General features: G+C 45.5%; 1 long non-coding RNA gene across 1 annotated transcript; it reads right to left on the bottom strand.

Moving 5' to 3' along the window:
- Nucleotides 1-201: 201 nt before the first annotated feature.
- Nucleotides 202-12,404, bottom strand: LOC140492412 (uncharacterized). The gene is made up of 3 exons (XR_011963569.1): nt 12,345-12,404; nt 6,749-6,877; nt 202-304 (listed from the first exon to the last, which is right to left on the bottom strand). It is a non-coding gene; the product is annotated as an uncharacterized lncRNA (long non-coding RNA).
- Between the last annotated feature and the right edge of the window lie 7,458 nt (nt 12,405-19,862).

Raw genomic sequence — 19,862 nt, 5'->3', positions numbered from 1 at the left:
CAGTTCCTGCAAAAGGACGAGGTGTAATTTGGATAAATCTGTGCTCTCTCTCAGGCCAATACCCCCTTCCACAGCTGCAGGGCCAAGGATTGAACACATACCCCAAGGGTGATCCATCCATGAACTTGAACATCTTTCTGCTTTTGGCTTGACAAAAATATTGAAGATATTTTCCCACAGACGGAACAGACAAACCTTTCTCATTCCACAGTTAAATGCCAATGATATTCAGATCCTGAGGACTCCGCTGACTGTAGAACCTTGTTTTTTGAGATCCCAGTCTCAATTATTCTCAATTAATATCCTATAAAATGAATTCACAAAACAAAGCTCAATCAGTGCAAGATGAATAGTGAAGGCAAACACTTCTCTTGGTATGTGTTTGATGTGTAAATGCTCCTCTTCAAATCGCCCCGTCCCCCACCCAGGAAGAGGACACCTGCATGCTCCTTGCTGTACCTTGCCCCAAACAACGATGGCGGCTATAACCCAGGACCTCTCACTGCCTGAGGCCCAAGCCATCTTCCCCTTTGCTGCAAATGTGGGACCAAGAGTTTCTCATTCAGACTAACGACCTGCCCACAGTGTAACTAAACCCTCCCAGTCTACACTGATACATTTCATCTGGTTCCTGCTGCCACTCTCCCCTTTCCGTCTCCTGTACACACCATGGGTTATCGTGGGTCCAGTGATCCATCCTCAGAACCGATGACAGCTGGGAAAATTAGAATCCCTTCAGGAAACAGGCCCTTTGGCCCAACAATTCCACACCCACCCTCCGAAGTTTATCCCACCCAGACCCATTCTCCTATTCTATTACTCTCCATTTCCCCCGAACTAATGCACATCCCTGAACACTATGGGAACCTTCGCTGGGCCAATTCACTTAACCTACAGATCTTTGGACTACAGGAGATAGGGGTTAAAGAGTAAATAATAGGTGGGGACAGAGCCCAAAGAGAGACAGGAACATTTGGAAAGATAAAGGAGTGGGAAGGTGGAAAGCGGTTAATGGAGGAGACAGGAACCTTCTCGCATCTCAGTGGCGGTGGTGGAAATGGTGGCTGATGATCTATATTGTGCCTGCAAAAAAGACCCTGAGCTTCCAGTTGCCTGCTCTTTAACACACAAGACTGTTCCCTGTCCAACATTTCTGTCTCATGCTTACTGCAGTGTTCCAGTGAAGATTGATGCAAGCTGGAAGAACACTTTAGAACATACCAAATGGCTTCCTATTTCAAGGACTGCAATTTCCCTTCCCATGTGGTCAACAATGCCCTCCAGTGTATCTCCTCCACTTCCCACACCACTGCCCTTGAACCACACCCCTCCAAATGCAACAAAGATGGAATCCCACCATCCTCACCTTCCACCCAGATACAACGCATCATCCTCTGCTCTTTCCACCATCAGATCCAACCACCTGAGATATATTTCCCTCCCCACCCCTTTCAGCATTCCACAGAGACCATACCTTCTGTGACTTCCACGTTAGATCCACGGTCCCCACCAACCCACCCTCCACTCCAAGCACCTTCGCTTGCCACTGCAAGAGGTGGAAAACCTGTTCCCACACCTTCCCTTTAACTCCATCCAAGGCACCACTGGATCCTCCCACATCCAGCAGAGATTTCCCTGCCCACCCAAACACCTCACCTATTGTGTCCCTTACTCTCAGGATGCCAAATTGTGGAATATTTCAGGGAACATTTCTAGGACACATGCACCAACCAACCCCACCGCCCTGTGATCGACCATTTCGCCTACCCCCCACCCCATCCGCCACCACGCTGACAAGGACATGCAAGTCCTCCATCCCCAAATCCGAGCCACCCGACACCTGGAGGAAGAACACCTCATCTTCCACTTTGGGAACTTTCAAACACACGGCATCAAGGTTTCCTCATCTCCCACTCCGCAACTTATCTCAGATTCAACCCTCCAACTCGGCACTGGCCTCTTGAACAGTCCCTCCTGCCCATCTTCCTTACCAATTATTCATTCCACCCTCTCACCACGGCCCTCCATCTACAACCACCTATTGCCTCCCTAGCTCGCTTCCCCAACCCCAAACACCCCTCCCTATTTATCTCTCAGCCATATTCCACCACCCACATTTCTGATGAAGTGCTGACATTCCCAATACGTCAATTCTCCTGCTCCTTGGATGCTGCCTGACCTGCTGTGCTTTTCCAGAGCCACACTTTAACACAAGCTGGAAGAACGACACCTCATCTTCCACTCGGGGACCCTGCAATCCTCTGGCTTCAACATCAAATTCAATAATTTTAGGTCCTGAACTCTCCCACGTCCTAGTGTCTTTGCCCCCCTACCCCACATACCAGGCCTTGTTATTATGTAGCTTACCATTACACACTACCTATGGTTAGCCACTAACAGTCCCCATAAACAGCTATTCACCCTCCCCCCCCGTCCGATCGTTATTCACTCCTTTGTCCAACTGCTCTTATCTCTCTCTTTGGACTCTATCCCCACCTATCATTTACTCCTTAACCCCTACCTTCTGCATAAAAACAGACTTTTTTTTTCCTCAGTAACATCAGTTCCTGAGGAAGCGTCACTGGATCGAAAATGCGAACTGATTTCTTTTCACTGATGCTGCCAGACCTGCTGAGCATTTCCAGTACCTTGTGGTTGTTGTGTGTGATTTACAGCATCCGAAGTTCTTTTGGTTCTAATTTACCCGGAGTATCTAATTCAGGTCCAACAGACTGAAACATTGTTTATCAACCTTCCCAGTCCACACTAACTCCATCTCTCTCCCAGTATCTGCTGTCTCTCCCACTCCTTCACATTCAGTCCCCCCCTCACAGTGACACTGCGCCTGCAAAGCTGATGGTCATGTGTTGGCCTGCTGGACCCACCCCTCATTCACTCCCATTGGCTGGAGGATCATGCCAACTCTCCTATTGGTCTGAAGCTGTGTCAATCAGCCAGGCCCCATTGTGACCTGAGTGGTGGGATCCTCCCAGGTGCATCAAAGGCTGAGGGGTGACCTCATAGAGGTTTATAAAATCATGAGGGGCCTGGCTGATAAATAGACAAATAGGATAAATAGACAAGGTCATTTCCCTGGGGTCGGGAAGCCCAGAATGAGAGGGCATAGGTTTAAGATGAGGGGGGAAGGATTTAAAATGGATCTGAGGGGCAAGTTTTTTTCCCACTGAGGTTGGTGCAGGTATGGAATCTTCTGTCGAGAAGTGGAGGATGTTGGTACAATTAAACCATTTGGCATCTGGATGGGTATATGAATAGGAAGGGTGTAGATTGATATGTGCCAAGTGTTGGCAAATGGGTCTAGATTAGGTTGGGATATCTGGTCAGCATGGACCAGTTTAACCAAAGGGTTTATTTTCATGCTGTATATCTCTACGGCTCTGTCCTGTGATGAGCTTCATCATTCACAGTGAATGGGGCAGTATCACAGAGCACAGGGGCTGGAGGCTATTCAGCCCATCGGGGCTGTACTCTCTCCCTCTGGAGATGGTGCCAGTCAGTCCCAACTCACCTCCCATTTGGACATAGCCCTCCAAATCCTTCCTTAAAAATGTTACATTTCAAATTTGTTTTGACAATAACTACTGTATCTGCATCCAGCTGTTGGTCAAACTGTTCCAGATGCTAAGAACTTAGTGAGTAAAATAATCTTCACATTTTTCCTCTGCATTATTTGCCAGTTTCCTGAAAATAGTTACTAAAAATTGTGACGTTAAAAATTTCTCACTCTGTCTCTCTGTAAATGAAATACCCTGGAAACAAATCAACTCCTGGTCGAAATCACTGCTTAACCTTCTCAGCTTCAAGGAGAATTGTCTGACCTTCTGCTAACTCTCCATAAAAGAGAAACCTATCTTAATTTTAATTTATTAGTGCCATAGAGATGTACAGCACAGAAACAGACCCTTCAGTCCAACTTGTCCATGCCGACCAGATATCCTAAAATTAATCTCGTCCCATATGCCAGCCCTTGGCCCATAGCCTTCTAAACCTTTCCCAATCACATATCCAGTGAGATGGCTTTTAAATGTTGTAACTGTACCAGCCTCCACACTTTCTCTGGCAGCTCATTCCATACACGTGCCACGTTCAGCTTGAAACTTTGCCCCTAATATCCCTTTTCAATCTTTTCCCTCACGCCTGTGCTTTCTAGTTTTGGACTCACCTAAACAGGAACAAGACCCTGGCTGTTTGCCCTTAACGATTTTATCAACCTCTATGGTCACTTCTCAGCGTTCAATTCTCCAGTGAAAACAGCCTCAGTCTATTCAGCCTCTCCCTATAGCTCAATCCCTCAACCCTGGCAACATCTTTGCATCTTTTCGAATCCTTTCAAGTTTCACGATATCATTCCAATAGCGGGGAGACCAGGACTGAAAGCAGAATTCCAGAAGTGGCTGAATGAATGTCCTGTACAGCTGCAAAATGACGTCACAACACCTGTACTCAATGCACAGACCAATAAAGGCAAGTACACCAAACACTTTCTTCACTACCCTGCCTATCTATGGTTCCACTTTCAAGGAATTATGAACCTGCACTCCAAGATCTCTTACTTCAGCAACACTCCCCAGGGCCTTCCCATTAAGTGTAGAAGTCCTGCCCTGATTTGCTTTTCCAAAATGCAGAACCTCACATTTATCTAAATTAAACTGCGTCTGCCATTCCTCAGCCCATTTGATCGGAGTCTCATTGTACTCTCGGGTAACCTTGCTGTGCACTGCACCTCCAATTTTGGTGTCTATTGTAACTGTAGCTCCAGTATTCACAGAGAAATCATTTATATAAATGGCAAAAAGCAGTGGACCCAGCACCCAGCCTGACAGCATATTGCTCATCACAGGCTTCCAGTCCAAAAAGCACCCTCCACTATGATACTGACTGCTCAGCAAGGTTAGAGCTCATGGAATACAGGGAGAACTAACCATTTGGATACAGAACTGGCTCAAAGGCAGAAGACAGAGGGTGGTGATGGAGGGTTGCTTTTCAGACTGGAGGCCTGTGACTAGTGGAGTGTTACAAGGATCACTGCTGGATCCACTACCTTTCGTCATTTATATCAATGACTTGGATGTGAACATCGGACGTATAGTTAGTGAGATGACACCAAAACTGGAGGTGTAGTGGACAGTGAAAAAGATGACCTCAGAGTACAATGGGATCTTGATCAGATGGGTGAATGGGCTGAGGAGTGGCATTTTGGGAAAGCAAATCTTAGCAGGACATACACACTTAATGGTAAGGTCTTGAGGTGTGTTACTGAACAAAGAGACCTTGGAGTGCCGGTAGATAGGATAGTGAAGGCAGCATTTGGTATGCTTGCCTTTATCGGACAATGTATTGAGTACAGGAGTTATGAGATCATGTTGCAGCTGTACAGGACATTGGTTAGGCCACTTTTGGAAAGTTGCGTACAAATCTGGTCACCCTCCTATTGGAAGGATGTTGTGAAACTTGAAAGGGTTCAGAAAAGATTTACAAGAACAATGCCATGGTTGGAGGATTTGAGCTCGGCTGGGGATTGAATAGAGGTTGAATAGACTGGGGCTGTTTCCCTGCAGCGTCGGAGGCTGAGAGGTGATCTTATCTATGTATATAAAAACCTGAGGTGCATGGATAGGATAAATAGACAAAGTCTTTTCCCTGGCGTGGGGGATCCCAGCACTAGAGGGCATAGGTTTATGGTATGAGGGGAAAGACTTTAAAGAGACTTGAGAGACAACGTTTCCACACAGAGGGTGGTACGTGTATGGAATGAGCTGTCAGAGGAAGTGGTGGAGGCCATTACGATTGCAACATTTAAAAGGCATCTTCATGTGTATATGAATAGGAAGGACATGGGCCGGGTGCTGACAGGTGGGACTAGATTGCATTGGGATATCTGATCAGCATGTACTGGTTGGACCGACGGGTCTCTGTTTCTGTGCTGTCCATCTATGACTGTTTGACCTTCCAGCCAATTCCGTATTCAAACAGCTAGTTCGGCCAGAATTCGATGGTACTGAGCCTGCTAACCAGTGTGTTATGTGAAACCTTGTGTCTTTCTCAAGTCCAAGTTACTGATTTCAATGCACAAAGCCATGCTGACTCTCCCTAATCATTTCTTGCTTTTCCAATGACATGTAAATCCTGTCCCTGAGAATCCCTTCCAACAACGTCTCTGTCACTGACTTCAGGCTCACCGGTCTATAGTTCCCTGGCTTTTCCTTACCACCTTTCTCAAATAATGGCGCCCATCTTCCAGCACCTCACCTGTGGTGATCGATGATACAAATATCGCAGCGAGGGGCCCAGCAAAAGCTTCCCTAATTACCCACAATGTTCTGGGATACACCTGATCAGATTCCAGGGATTTATCCACCTTTATGCATTTTAAGACATCCAGTACCTCCTCCTCTGTAATATGTACACTTGCCAAGTTATCACTATTTATTTCTTCAACTTCTCTAACTTAAATACCCCCTTTCAGTAAAAACTGACATGAAATACTTACAGAATCTCTCCCATCTCCTGCTGTTCCATAGACAGTCTTGTTGATCTTTGAGGGTCGCTATTCTCTGCCTAGTTATTTTTTTGTCTTTAGTGTATTTGTAGAATCTCTTTGGATTCTCCTTAAACCTATTTCCCAAAGCTATCTCATGTCCCCTTTTTTGCCTCCTGGTTTCCCGCGAGTATACTCCTACTGCCCTTATAGTGCCCTAGGGACTCACTCAAACCCAGTGCTCTGTACCTGTACCTATATCTTCTCTTCATTTTCTTCACCAGAGCCCCAATTTCTCAGGTCATGCAGCATTCTCGACACCTCCCAGCCTTGGCCTTAACAGGAACATACTGTCTGTGTACTCTCATTGTCGCAGGCCTATGGAGGCAATGGCAGATGAGGACAGAGAAACAATCATTATCAGTAAAGAGGGAGTGTTGGGAAAGGGAACAACTCATCCTTATCTCTATAATTCCTCTCTAGCCTCAGAACGATCACTATCTCTGGGATCAAAAACATCTCAATCTCTGCAACATCCTCCAATCTCTAATCTCCTCCAGTCTCAACACCCTCTCTATCTTTAATCTTGTCCACCCTCACAAATCTCTGTGATGTGCCTTTCTTTAATTCCAGCCTTCAAGATAACCCATTTTTATTTCAGATTCCTGCACCCAGAGCTCCACAATGTCCCGCTTAACCTCGGTCACATTTTCGTCCAAAAAACATTAATTAATCACGTATCATCTATTCTAATATCACCTTCTCTGACCTGGTTTCTATTGTGGATTGTCATATTCCTATATTACACGTCTGTGGTCGACATGACAGAAAACGGTTTTGTGGTCCATTGGGTTTATGCTGTAATGAAATCTCCCAGCTAACTATTTTAATCCCATTTTCCAGCACAGAGCCCATAGACCTGTCAGCCTTGGCCTTGCAAGTGTGTTCCTAAATAGATTTTAAATGCCTTCAGGATTTCTGTCTCTCACTCTCTTCCAGACAGTGAGGTTTAGTGCAACTGTTGCTCTATGCCATCACCCACAGGGTTCAGAGCAGCTGGGTCTGTGTGAACCACAGATCGCCCACACATTGTGAAGGATGGCAGGGTCCCTGAGAGGGGGCACAGGAGATTTACCAGGATGCTTCAAGGAATGAGGGATTTTGTTGCAGAATTTGTGGGGCTTTTTAACATTAATTGTTCACGTGACATGTGTGTTGCTAATACACATCAAGAATGACCATCCACAATTAATGGACTCTCCTTTTCAACCTATCCCCTTGCCTGTGCTGTGGTAATATTCAGGTTAACCACTACCAGACATCTCTCTCTAATGAGAGAGCAGTCCTATGGTCGGGTAGGACAATGCTGACTTGATCTTTTACACAGTGATGCCACTGTGCCTCGAGGTTCGGGAGAGGGAATCCTGAAGGCGGTGGATGGGAAACCACTGGGGTACAGTACTTTACCCTGGAGGATGTTCACTCTCTTTAATATTGTTGGGGTGGGGGGTGGGGGGCACTGATGCAGGCAAGTGGTGAATGTTCCAACACAACCCTTATGTGTACCTTATAGAGAGCAAACAGACATTGGGGAATCAGGGGTATGGAAAAACTGAGATTGTTCTCCTTGTACCAAAGGAAACTTGGGGAGCTGTGACAAAGCGGTTTACAAAAGTTACACGTTATAATAATAAACCTTAGACCCATCAGCTCATTATACAAGGATTACAGAACACATGTTGAAGATTTGGGAAGATCTATTGAGAGGATGGTTTGATTCAAAGGAGAACTTTTATTCAGCAAATGGTATTAATCTGGAACACAATACTCTCTCACAATATGAATATCCAGGTCCTGATGAATGGAGTAATTCTGTCAGAGTTTGGCGTTACAGTGACTGAGATTACCATCTGAATATCTGCCTGTAATACAAGCTTATAAAATCTGTCACTGTCAGTTCAAGTTTGAAACTCATACAATCCACTCCTCCTGGCCCAGGAGGACTGTACACATTATCCCTGGTGGAGGTCAGCAGGCACTTCAAGGGCAAATCTATGTGGATTTCTATGAGTTTCCACCTTGGAACTTCATGTGACTGAATATGGGACAGAATGTCCCACGATTCTGTGAGATATGGAGAGCAGGATTTGCTTCCTTTTCTTTCCTTCCGTTCTGCCTCTGTGTCTCCTCAATAAGACATGGGGTGTGAAAGGCTCATGCACCTTGATGGGCAAGTTGTCTCCATTCTGACCAATGGGCAACAAGCTCCTCCCAGTCATGAAACAGAGTATCCCTGAAAGATAGCAACTGCGCATGCTTCCCTCTGCCCAGTGCTCACAATACATGTTTCGAATAATGAGGGGGGAAATCTCCTAGAAAAGGCATAACAGGAAAGTTCCAAAAGGATTATAAACAGTTTACAGAGAGAGATATTCACAGGAAACGTGGGCAACAAGTTGGCAAATAGAGTATAACTTGGGATAAACTGTAGAAAGCTGCACCACAAAGGGACCGGGGTGGGGAGAAAATGAGCAGGAAACACAGAAAGCGAGCACACAGTTACAACGTGGAATCAGGAAAGGGAATGGAATGTTCTTCCTTATTTCAAAGAGTTTGCAATATAAAGTTTGGAGTATATACCTTAGGGCAACTAAACAAATGGCGAGTGAGACCACATCTGGAGTAACGTGAACAGATTTGGTCACTTTAGTTAACAAAATAGAGTAGTTTATTGGAGGCATTTCAGAGAAGATCCATTGGGATGATCCCTGTTTTGAAGGGATTATCCTGTAAGCAAAGGCTAAACAAGTTGGGAATCTATTCACTGGACTTTGGAAGAATCAGAGGTGATCACTTTGAAACATATAGGATTCTGTCGAGTTTTGACTGGGTAAATATGGAGAGGATGTGTCCCATTACGGGTGAGTTTTGAACCAGATTCTGGGTCAGTCACGAAATCAAGGGTTCTGTTTCAGATTTGTCAAGTTAAAGGCAACACTGACACAGGTTAGGGTTTCAGTAGCAATGGAGCTGGGGTGAAAAGGAGATAAGCAACGTTTTAGAGATTGGAATTCCTGGTGTTTGTGATTGTGTCGATGTCTGATCAGAAGGTCACCTTGGGGTCAGATATGACAGCAATGTTGTGAAGAACGTAGTTCTACCTCAGACACTTCAGACAGTGAGAGGGAGGGACACAGCAGTAAGGGAAATGAATTTGGAATAGCAACTGAAGGCAATGGGTTGAACAATTGCAGTGTTTCACTGGAGTGAATTGCAGCTAATCGAAGCGTGGTAAGCACTTTGATAACTGAGTAACAGTGGAGTCATGGAGATGGATGATGGGTAGGGAGAGCTGGACATTGCCCAAAAGCACTGTTTCACATGCACACTGACAATGTTACCTCCTGGCAGTATGTAGGTGAGAAACAGGACGGACCAAGGATAGATCCTGGAGGGACGCCAAATACAAGGAATTCAGAAAGGAAAGGGAGAGTGGAGATGGAGCAGGATTTTCCAATGACGGTGAGGTCATATATCAGTTTTTAGCAGAATGGGAGAGAAGAACATAACCAAAAAAGACAGACAGACAGATCATGGAACAATATCTGTGAATTGCAAGGTGGTGGTGGTGGGGGGGAAGGGGGTGGCACTGACAAGCATGAGAACGAGACAGAGATTTAGAATTTAGAGATTTAGCTACACTAGGGTAAATGGTCAAGATGACCTCTAATACGGCTTGACAAGAGACTCTAGGAAATGCAAGTTTAGGACCAAAATGAGGAGCACCCTTATGAGGCAGTTTGGCTCGGTGGGCGAGTGGAGAGGGAGGATAGAAGCAGAGGCAGCTGATCGGACTGTCTCAATGTTATGGACAGAGAAACTCCATGTGCTCCTCACTCTTGTTGTAGGAGGGGAGGATGGAGGAGACAGGATAATGGACAGTGTTTTGGAAATAAAAAAATAAACAAAACCTGTGATAGTGATTCTGAAAATAAGTGAACAAACCTGTCGTATTTATCATTTATCAAGAATATTAAAATATACAACTGAAGTTTTGGTTTGAATCCCAAATCGGTAGAGGGTGGCTCTGAATTAAAAAAAAAACTGGAATGAAGAATCTACTGTTTGCCATGGAACCATTGGGGATGTTTTTCTGCCATTGACAATGTCCTTGAGGGAAGAAACCCATCAGTGGCCCATCAAATCACTTATTGTATTAATCACTGCACAGTCTCAACAAAGGAATGAAACTGGATGGACCACATTACATCTACCAATGCACTAGCAAATACAACAAAATCAGCCCTCTTGACCCTGCAACTTCCACCTCACTGTGGGCCAACAGCAGCAGCAGAACTGTACTCCAGCCCTATCTGAAATCTCATGGCCTGATATCCCCGACTCAACTAATAACATCATACCAGGGGAATCATCCCTGGTTCAATGGTGAATGCAGGAAGGCATGCCAGCAGTACCAGGCGTACCTAAAATTGAGGTGCCAACCTGGTGCAGCTACCAAACCTGCATGCCAAACAGCACAAGCAACACCAAATAGAACTAAGTGATCCCATAACCAACAGATTAGATCGGAGTTCTGCAGTTCTGCCACACGTAGTCAAGAATAGTGATGGACAATTAAACAACTCATTGGAGGAAGCATCACAGATATCCCCACCCTTACTAATGGAGGGGCCTTACACATCCATGCAACAGATAAGAGGACAGCATTAGCAGCGATTTTCAGCCAGCAGTGCCAAGTGGATGAGCCTTCTCCATTTGTCCCGACATCACAGATATCAATCGACTTGGTTGAAAACTCATTTCAAATCAGATCAAGAAATGGATAAGTAGTATAAAGGCTAGGGGCCCTGCCAATATTCTGGTAATAGTACTGATTGCTGTGCTCCAGAACTTGTTGCCCACCAAGGCAAGTACTGCTCCAGCACTGGCACCTACCGACTTTGTAGAACAATGCTCAGGGATGTTCCAACACAACAACACAAGGCAGATCCAACTCAGCCAATTCCCCTCTATCAGTCCACACTCGCTCAGCAGTGAAGTGATGGAAGGTGTCATCAACAGTGCTGTCAAGCAACTGCTCAGCGATGCCCAGTTTGGGTTCTGCCAGGACCACTCAGTTCCTGAGATAGTTACAGACTTGATTCACAAACTGACAAATAGCTGAATCCCAGAGATGAGGTGAGGATGACAGGCCAGACCTCCTCCAAGACCATGACTTCGACTTCAGTGATATTACCTGACCTCACCATAGTCTCGGCTCATTTGCTGAAACTCTTATTCAGTCCTTTTGTTAACTCTAGGTTTTATTATCTAAACCCACTATCACCCTCCCGATAATCTCAAGAATATTGAAAGCTTTCCTGCCAAAGTGCTCACTTGTACCAAAACTTGCTGATCAATCAAAAGACTCCTATTTATATGCAACAACAATTTACTTTCGCATCTTTGAGTTAATTCCTGGCTGTAATCATTCCTAACTCCCTGCACCACACATCCTTTCATATCTCAATAACTCATTTTAGTTCAGACTCTCAATGATGTGTTTATTTTTGAGTTCACCTGTGTGACTCTTTCTATAGACTCCAAGGGAACATGGTCTGGAATCCCCACTCTAAGCCTCTAAGATCTACTTTCTTCCATTAAGGCATTCTTGAAAAACTGCTTATTTGGCAATGGTTGTGGTCACTGGACACACTATTCTCCATCTGTAGCCTTATGTCAAAAGTTCTCAATAATATTTTTCTGAAATTAAAACCATGATGATTTGTACCGATATCTTCTACTCTTCGATATCGCTGAGTGAATAATCTGTAATGTCTCTTACCCAACCACATTGTGGGAGCACCTTCACCATACAAACTGCAGCAGTACAAGGAAGTCAAACACCACCCTCTCCACAGGCAACAAGGCTTTGGCATTGATCACTGGTTTCGGTGGGAGAAGAAATACACAGTTGATGTTTCAGGGAATGCAATATGAATTACAGGGAATGAAAATGGTGCAGACTTTGACTGTCAAATTGAAGGAAAATGCACTCGCTTATTGAAAAAAGAATTCTTGACTGTCAAAGATATTGTGGGAAAAAAATAACCTGATAATGGAGCAGCAGATAGTCAGGAGCCAGGCAGCAGTGGACAATTCCTTTACATTCCTGAAGAAGGGCTTATGCCCGAAACGTCGATTCTCTTGCTCCTCGGATGCTGCCTGGCCTCCTGTGTTTTTCCAGCAATACATTTTTCAATACCAAATTTTTCAATACATTTTTCAATACAAAACATTTGTAAAGTAATAGTAAAATACTCTACAGAGCAGAAATACACCCATGAGACACTGAGGAAACTACACAACGAACAAGTGGACATTAGAGAGCCCAGAGGTGAACCAGAGCAGAGTTCACTTTTATGATCCCACAGTCAAAGATGTCTAGCACAAAACAGACTTTTTCAGTCCAACCTATGACTATCTAACCGACTCTACCTAAATTAAATCCTTTTTGGCACTCCTCAGCCCATTGGCCCATCTGATCAATATCCCACTGTACTCTGAGATAACCTTCTTCATTATCCACAATACCTCCAATTTTGGTGTCACCTGCAAACTTACTAACTATACGGCCTCTGTTCACATCCAAATCATTTTAATGAATGACGAAACAAATAAAAAAACTCAATTTCTCTGTGTTTGAATGTGCTGTGTGTAAATCCTGCCCTATGTCTCTTTTTACCAGGGAAGGCTGTACATACATCCCTCTGAACTTTGCCCCCTACAAAGCTGGCGGCCGCGCACGTGTCCAGTGAATCATTGCCCCGAATAAAGATGGCGGCGCTCACTCGGGCCGATTACTCAACGAGGCATATTCCCGTTTGCTGCAAAAACGGAACTGTACGTTTCAAATTTGTATTTTCCGATGTGTACCAAATGATTGTAAAACCTCTCAGAACATACCAACACCATTTCCCTCCCGCTTCCTGCTGTTTATTTCTTTCCTTACGGACAGCTCTCCGCGCAGACATTCCGAACATCCGCGCCCAGCGCGAGGATGATCACGTGGTATAGTCTAGTCCCGCCCTCATTCACTGATTGGCCGGAGGACCAACTGCCCCGCCAGGTCCTCCAGTTCCTCCCCTGCCTCTGCATTGGTCCGCCGCTGACATCAATCACTTCAACCTGTCTATGACAACAAGATACACACCTAATCTGTCTATATTAAATCCTATCTGCCTGTCCTCAGCCCACTGGCCCATCTGATCAATATCCCATTGTATTCTGAGATAACCTTCTTCATTGTCCACAATACAACTGTTGGCTGGAGCTTGCGCACTGCTTCGTGGCTTTTGTTGCTGTTTCTCAGTTACAAGAGTGAGGGACAAAGTTAAAAATCACACAACCACCTGATGAAGGACCAGCAAAGTAGTGATTCCAAATAAACCTGTTGGACTATAACCTGGTGTTCTGTGAATTTTAATTTTGTCCATCCTAATCCAACACCAGCACCTCCAAGTCACAAGTGAGGGAGGAATGCATAACATAAGAACAAAAGATCTAGGAAAAGGAGAAGGCCGTCCTGCCCTTCGAGCCTGCTCTACCATTAGATAAGATCATGGCTGATCATTTTGTGGGTGCACAACCATTTACCCACGTTCTCTCCATCTTCCTTAATTAGTTATTTCTTTTTTAAAAAAACTAACTTAGGTTTAAAAACTTTTATTGAACCAGCATCAACTACTTCCCTGGGCAATGCATTCCATCGAGGTCAAGACGTTCCTTCTCAATTCACTCCTAAATTTGCTGCCTCTAACCTTGTGGTGATGCCCTCTTGTCCTGGCTTCATCTGTCAGTGGAAACATCCTCTCTACTACTATTTTATTCATTCCATTCATTATTTTATATATTTCCCATTCTTCTGAATTCCAATGAATATAATCCCAATCTACTCAGTCTCTGTTAAGCCAAACCCCTCACCTCCGGAATCAACATAGTTAACCTCCTCTGCACCCCCTCTAGTGCCAGTACATCCTTGAGAAAGTAAGGAGATAAAAACTGCATGCAGTACTCCAGGTGTGGCCTCACCAGCACCCAATACAGCTGGAACATAACCTCTGCTTTTAAACATAATCCCTTCAGCAATGAAGGACAAAATTCCATTTGCCTTCTGACTTGATTGTTATACCTGGTGACTAACCCTCCTGTAGATGGATGTTCAGGTGCCTCTGCATCGCAAATAACGTAACTTTCTTAAAATTCAAGTAATAATCTTTTTATTAATGTTACTCCAACCAAAGAGTATGACTTTACATTTATGAACATAATATTCCACTTGCCAAACCATTGCCCACTCACTCAATGTATTTATGTTCCCCTGCAAAGTTTCCCAGTCATCTTAGTCTAATATGCAAACTTTGACACCCTACATGTGGTCCCCAACTCCAAATCATCTGTATCAATTCTAAATAATTGCAGTCCCAACACTGATCCGAGAGGCACGCTACTAGTTACTGATTGCCAGCCAGAATAAGGCTTATTTATCCCCACTCTTTGCTTCCTGTTTGTCAACCAATCTTCTATCCATGCTAATACTCTATCCCATGCACCCTTATATAATGCAACAGCCACTTGCGTGGCACCTTGTTGAAGGCCTTTTGGAAATCCAGGTACACCGCATCCACTGGGTGCCCATTTTCCACCTTGTTCGAAATGTCTTCATAGAATTCCAAATGATTTGGCAAGCATGACCTGCCCTTCATGAATCCATGCTCTGTCTGCCCAATGGGACAATTTGTATCGGGATTCCCTATTTCTTCCTTGATAATAGACCCAAACATCTTTCCAACTACAGAGAATAAACTAACTGGTGTAGAATTCCCTATCTTTTGTCCACCGCCTTTTCTTACAGTCCTTCCTTTTCACTGGAATATGCCTTTGCTGAGCACTTCCTAAAATGTATTTGAAAATCTTTCACTGCTCATCAACTGTCCCACCATAAAATCTTTGTTTCCAGTCGTCTTTATCCAGGTTCTCCCTCATTCTATTTTAGTTCCCCGTGTTCAAGCACAGGACCAAGGTATTGGATTTTATCTTCGCACTGGAGGAGAAAGTGAGGACTGCAGATGCTGGACATCAGAGCTGAAAATGTGTTGCCGGAAAAGCGCAGCAGGTCAGGCAGCATCCAAGGAACAGGAGAATCGACGTTTTGGGCATAAGCCCTTCTTCAGGAATGAGGAAAGTGTGTCCAGCAGGCTAAGATAAAAGGTAGGGAGGAGGGATTTGGGGGAGGGACGTTGGAAATGCGATAGGTGGAAGGAGGTCAAAGTGTGGGTGATAGACTGGAGTGGGGGTGGGGCGGAGAGGTCAGGAAGAAGATTGCAGGTTAGGAAGGCGGAGCTGACTTCGCTGGATTTGACTGAGACAAGGTAGGGGGAGGGGAAATGAGGAAACTGGAGAAATCTGAATTCATCCCTTGTGGTTGGAGGGTTCCTAGGCGGAAGATGGGGCGCTCTTCCTCCAACTGTCGTGTTGCTATGGTCTGACGATGGAGGAGTCCAAGGACCTGCATGTCCTTGGTGGAGTGGGAGGGGGAAGTTGAAGTGTTGAGCCACGGGGTGGTTGGGTTGGTTGGTCCAGGTTTCCCAGAGGTGTTTTCTGAAACGTTCCGCAAATAGGCAGCCTGTCTCCCCAATAGAGAGGAGGCCACATCGGGTGCAGCGGATGCAATAAATGATGTGTGTGGAGGTGCAGGTGAATTTGTGGTGGGTATGGAAGTATCCCTTGGGGCATTGGAGGGAAGTAAGGGGGGAGGTGTGGGCGCAAGTTTTGCATTTCTTGTGGTTGCAGGGGATGGTGCCGGGAGTGGAGGTTGGGTTGGTGGGGAGGTGTGGACTTGACAAGGGAGTCACGGAGGGAGTGGTCTTTTCGGAATGCTGATAGGGGAGAGGAGGGAAATATATCCCTGGTGGTGGGATCCATTTGGAGGTGGCTGAAATGACGACGGATGATACGCTGTATATGGTGTTTAGTGGGGTGGTAGGTGAGGACCAGTGGGGTTCTGTCCTGGTGGCGGTTGGAGGGGCGGGGCTCAAGGGCGGAGGAGCGGGAAGTGGAGGAGATGCGTGGAGGGCATCGTCGACCACGTCTGGGGGGAAATTGCAGTCTTTGAAGAAGGAGGCCAATTGGGTTGTACAGTATTGGAACTGGTCCTCCTGGGAGCAGATGTGCGGAGACGAAGGAATTGGGAATATGGGATGACGTTTTTTACAGGGGGCAGGGTGGGAGGAGGTGTAGTCTAGGTAGCTGTGGGAGCCGGTCTGTTTATAGTAAATGTCCGTGTTGAGTCGGTCGCCCGAGATAGAAATGGAAAGGTCTAGGAAGGGGAGGGAGGTGTCTGAGATGCTCCAGGTGAATTTGAGGTCGGGGTGGAAAGTGTTGGTGAAGTGGATGAACTGTTCAACCTCCTCGTGGGAGCATGAGGCAGCGCCGATACAGTCATCGATGTAGCGGAGGAAAAGGTGGGGGTGGTGCCAGTGTAGTTGCGGAAGATGTTCCACATATCCTACAAAGAGGCAGGCACAGCTGGGGCCCATGTGGGTGCCCTTGGCTACTCCTTTGGTTTGGAGGAAATGGGAGGATTGGAAAGAGAAATTGTTTAGGGTGAGGACCAGTTCAGTCAGTCGGAGGAGGGTGTCAGTGGAAGGATACTGGTTGGTACAGTGGGAAAGGAAGAAGCGGAGGGCTTTGAGTTCTTCATGATGGGGGATGGAGGTGTATAGGGACTGGTGAAGATAAGGCGTTGGGGGCCAGGGAAACGAAAATCATGGAGGAGGTGGAGGGCGTGGGTGGTGTCCCGAACGTAGGTGGAGAGTTCTTGGACTAAGGGGGACAGGACCGTGTCAAGGTATGCAGAGATGAGTTTGGTGGTGCAGGATCAGGCTGAGACAATGAGTCGGCCGGGGCAGTCACATTTGTGGATTTTGGGCAGGAGGTAGAAACTGGCGGTGCGGGGTTGAGGGACTATGAGGTTGGAGGCGGTGGATGGGAGATCCCCTGAGGTGATGAGGTTATGGATGGTCTGGGAGATGATGGTTTGGTGGTGGGAGGTGGGGTCATGGTCAAGGGGGCAGTAGGAAGAGGTGTCCACGAGCTGGCGTTTAGCCTCAGCGGTGTAAAGGTCGGTGCGCCAAACTACTACCGGGCCTCCCTTGTCTGCCAGTTTGATAGTGAGGTTGGGGTTGGAATGGATGGAGTGGAGGGCTGCACGTCCCGAGGGTGAGAGGTTGGAGTGGGTGAGAGGGGTGGAGAAGTTGAGGCGGTTAATGTCACAGTGGCAGTTGGCTATGAAGAGATCGAGGGCAGGTAATTTATCTTCACACTCTCCATATGTATTCTAACTTCAACTATACAGTGATCACTTCTTCCAAGAGGATCCCTAACTCTGAGGTCATTAATTATTCCTGTCTCATTGCACAGGGGCCAGATCTTGGATAGCTTGCTCCTTGTCGTTTACATTTCATACTGTTCAAAAAAACTATCATGGATACACTTAATGAACTCCTCAAGGCTACCCTGACTGAGCTGGTTCGACCAATCTACATGTAGATTCAAATCACCCATGGTAATAGACATGTCATTTTTACAGGCATTAGTTATTTCTTTGTTTATTGCCCATCCCAATGTGATGTTATTATTTGGCCTATACACTGCACCTATCAGTGATTTTCTTGTTAGAATTTTGAAAGCATCATTCCTGTTTCTCCTAATGTAGAGCAATAACAACAACTACTTGCTTTATATGGAATCTTTCATCATGGCAAATCTCCTAAGGTGTTTCATGGATGATCAAAACATTGATTAAGGAGAATGATTTTAAAATACATCTTAAAAGAGGAGAGAGAAGGTTAGGGAGGGTTTTCCACAGACTTCTGCCCTTGACAGCTCCAATTGTGGAGTAATGCAGGTGGGGTGGGTTGGAAAGGGAACGTGCAAAGGGGAAATGGAGGAGTGTAGGCAGTGCATAAGGTCTTAAGGATAGAGGAGGTTCCAGACTGAGTCTGTCTGTCATAGACAGTATGGCTGCCTCATGGAATTTGAAGCACCGCAATGGGCCCATGGATGTCATGTTAGTCAAGGATAGTATAACGGTGGCTGAGAGAACATTTGATGAGGACTTGTCTACTGAAGTAGTGTGGGCTGAGGTTAGAAACAGGAGAGGGGAGGTCACACTGCTTGGATTTTTTATAGGCCGCCACAGAGTTCCAGGGAGGGGGAAGAGAGGATTAGAAAAATTACTCTGGGTAGGAGTGAAAGTAACATGGTGGTCATTATGGGGGACTTTAACTTCCCCAACATTGACTGGAAATGCTACAACTCTAGTATGTCGGATGGATCAGTTTTTGTCCAATGTGTACAGGAGGATTTCCTGATACAGTATGTCGAAGGGTCGATAAGAGGGGAGGCCACATTGGATCTGGTCCTTGGTCATGAACCGGACTAGGTGTTTGATTTAGTTGTTGGTGAGCACTTTGGAGAGAGTGATCATAATTCAGTTATGTTTAGTTTAGCGATGAAAAGTGATAGGTACATGCCACAGGTGAAGACTTATCGATGGGGCAGTGGCAATTATAATGCAATTCAGCAAGAATTAGGATGCATCGGATGGGGTACCGAAATGTATGGATGCAGACAATGGAAATGTGGAGCTGGTTTAAGGAACAGATATTGTGTGTCCTTGATAGGTATGTCCCTGTCAGGCAGGGAGGAAGTGATAAGGTAAGGGAACCGTGGTTTACAGAAATTGCATCTCTTGTTAAGAAGAAGTAGGAGGCTTATGTGTTGATGAGACAAATGGTACAGATGAGGCGATGGAGACTTACAGATCAGCTGGGAAGGATTTAAAGAGAGTTAAGAAGAGCAAAGAGAGGACACGAGCAGTCTTTAGCGAATAGAATAAAGGAGAACCCTAAAGCTTTCTACAGGTATGTGAGGAATAAACGATAGGGTAAGAATAGGGCCAATCAAAGACAGAAGTAGGAAGTTGAGTGTGGATACTGTGGAAATCGGAGAGGTGCTAAACAAACATTTCTCATTGGTTTTCACTCAGGAAAATTAGAATATTGTAGATAATAATGAGGTAGAAGATGTTAGACTAGAAAGGATCGAGGTTAGTTATGAACAGCTGTTATCAATTCTAGAAGGATTGAAAGTAGACAAGTCCCCTGGGCTAGATGGAATTTATCCGTAGATTGTCTGGGAAGCGAGCAAGAAGTTAGCAAAGACTTCAGCTTTGATATTGAGTTGTCAATGCCTACAAGTTCAGTACCAGTGGACTGGATGATTGCAAATGTTATGCCGT

This window comes from Chiloscyllium punctatum, chromosome 21, assembly GCF_047496795.1.
Source record: "Chiloscyllium punctatum isolate Juve2018m chromosome 21, sChiPun1.3, whole genome shotgun sequence".
Taxonomy (NCBI): Eukaryota; Metazoa; Chordata; class Chondrichthyes; order Orectolobiformes; family Hemiscylliidae; genus Chiloscyllium; species Chiloscyllium punctatum.
The sequence above is the reverse complement of the archived record's forward strand: the minus strand, read 5'-3'. Positions and strand labels throughout refer to the sequence as shown.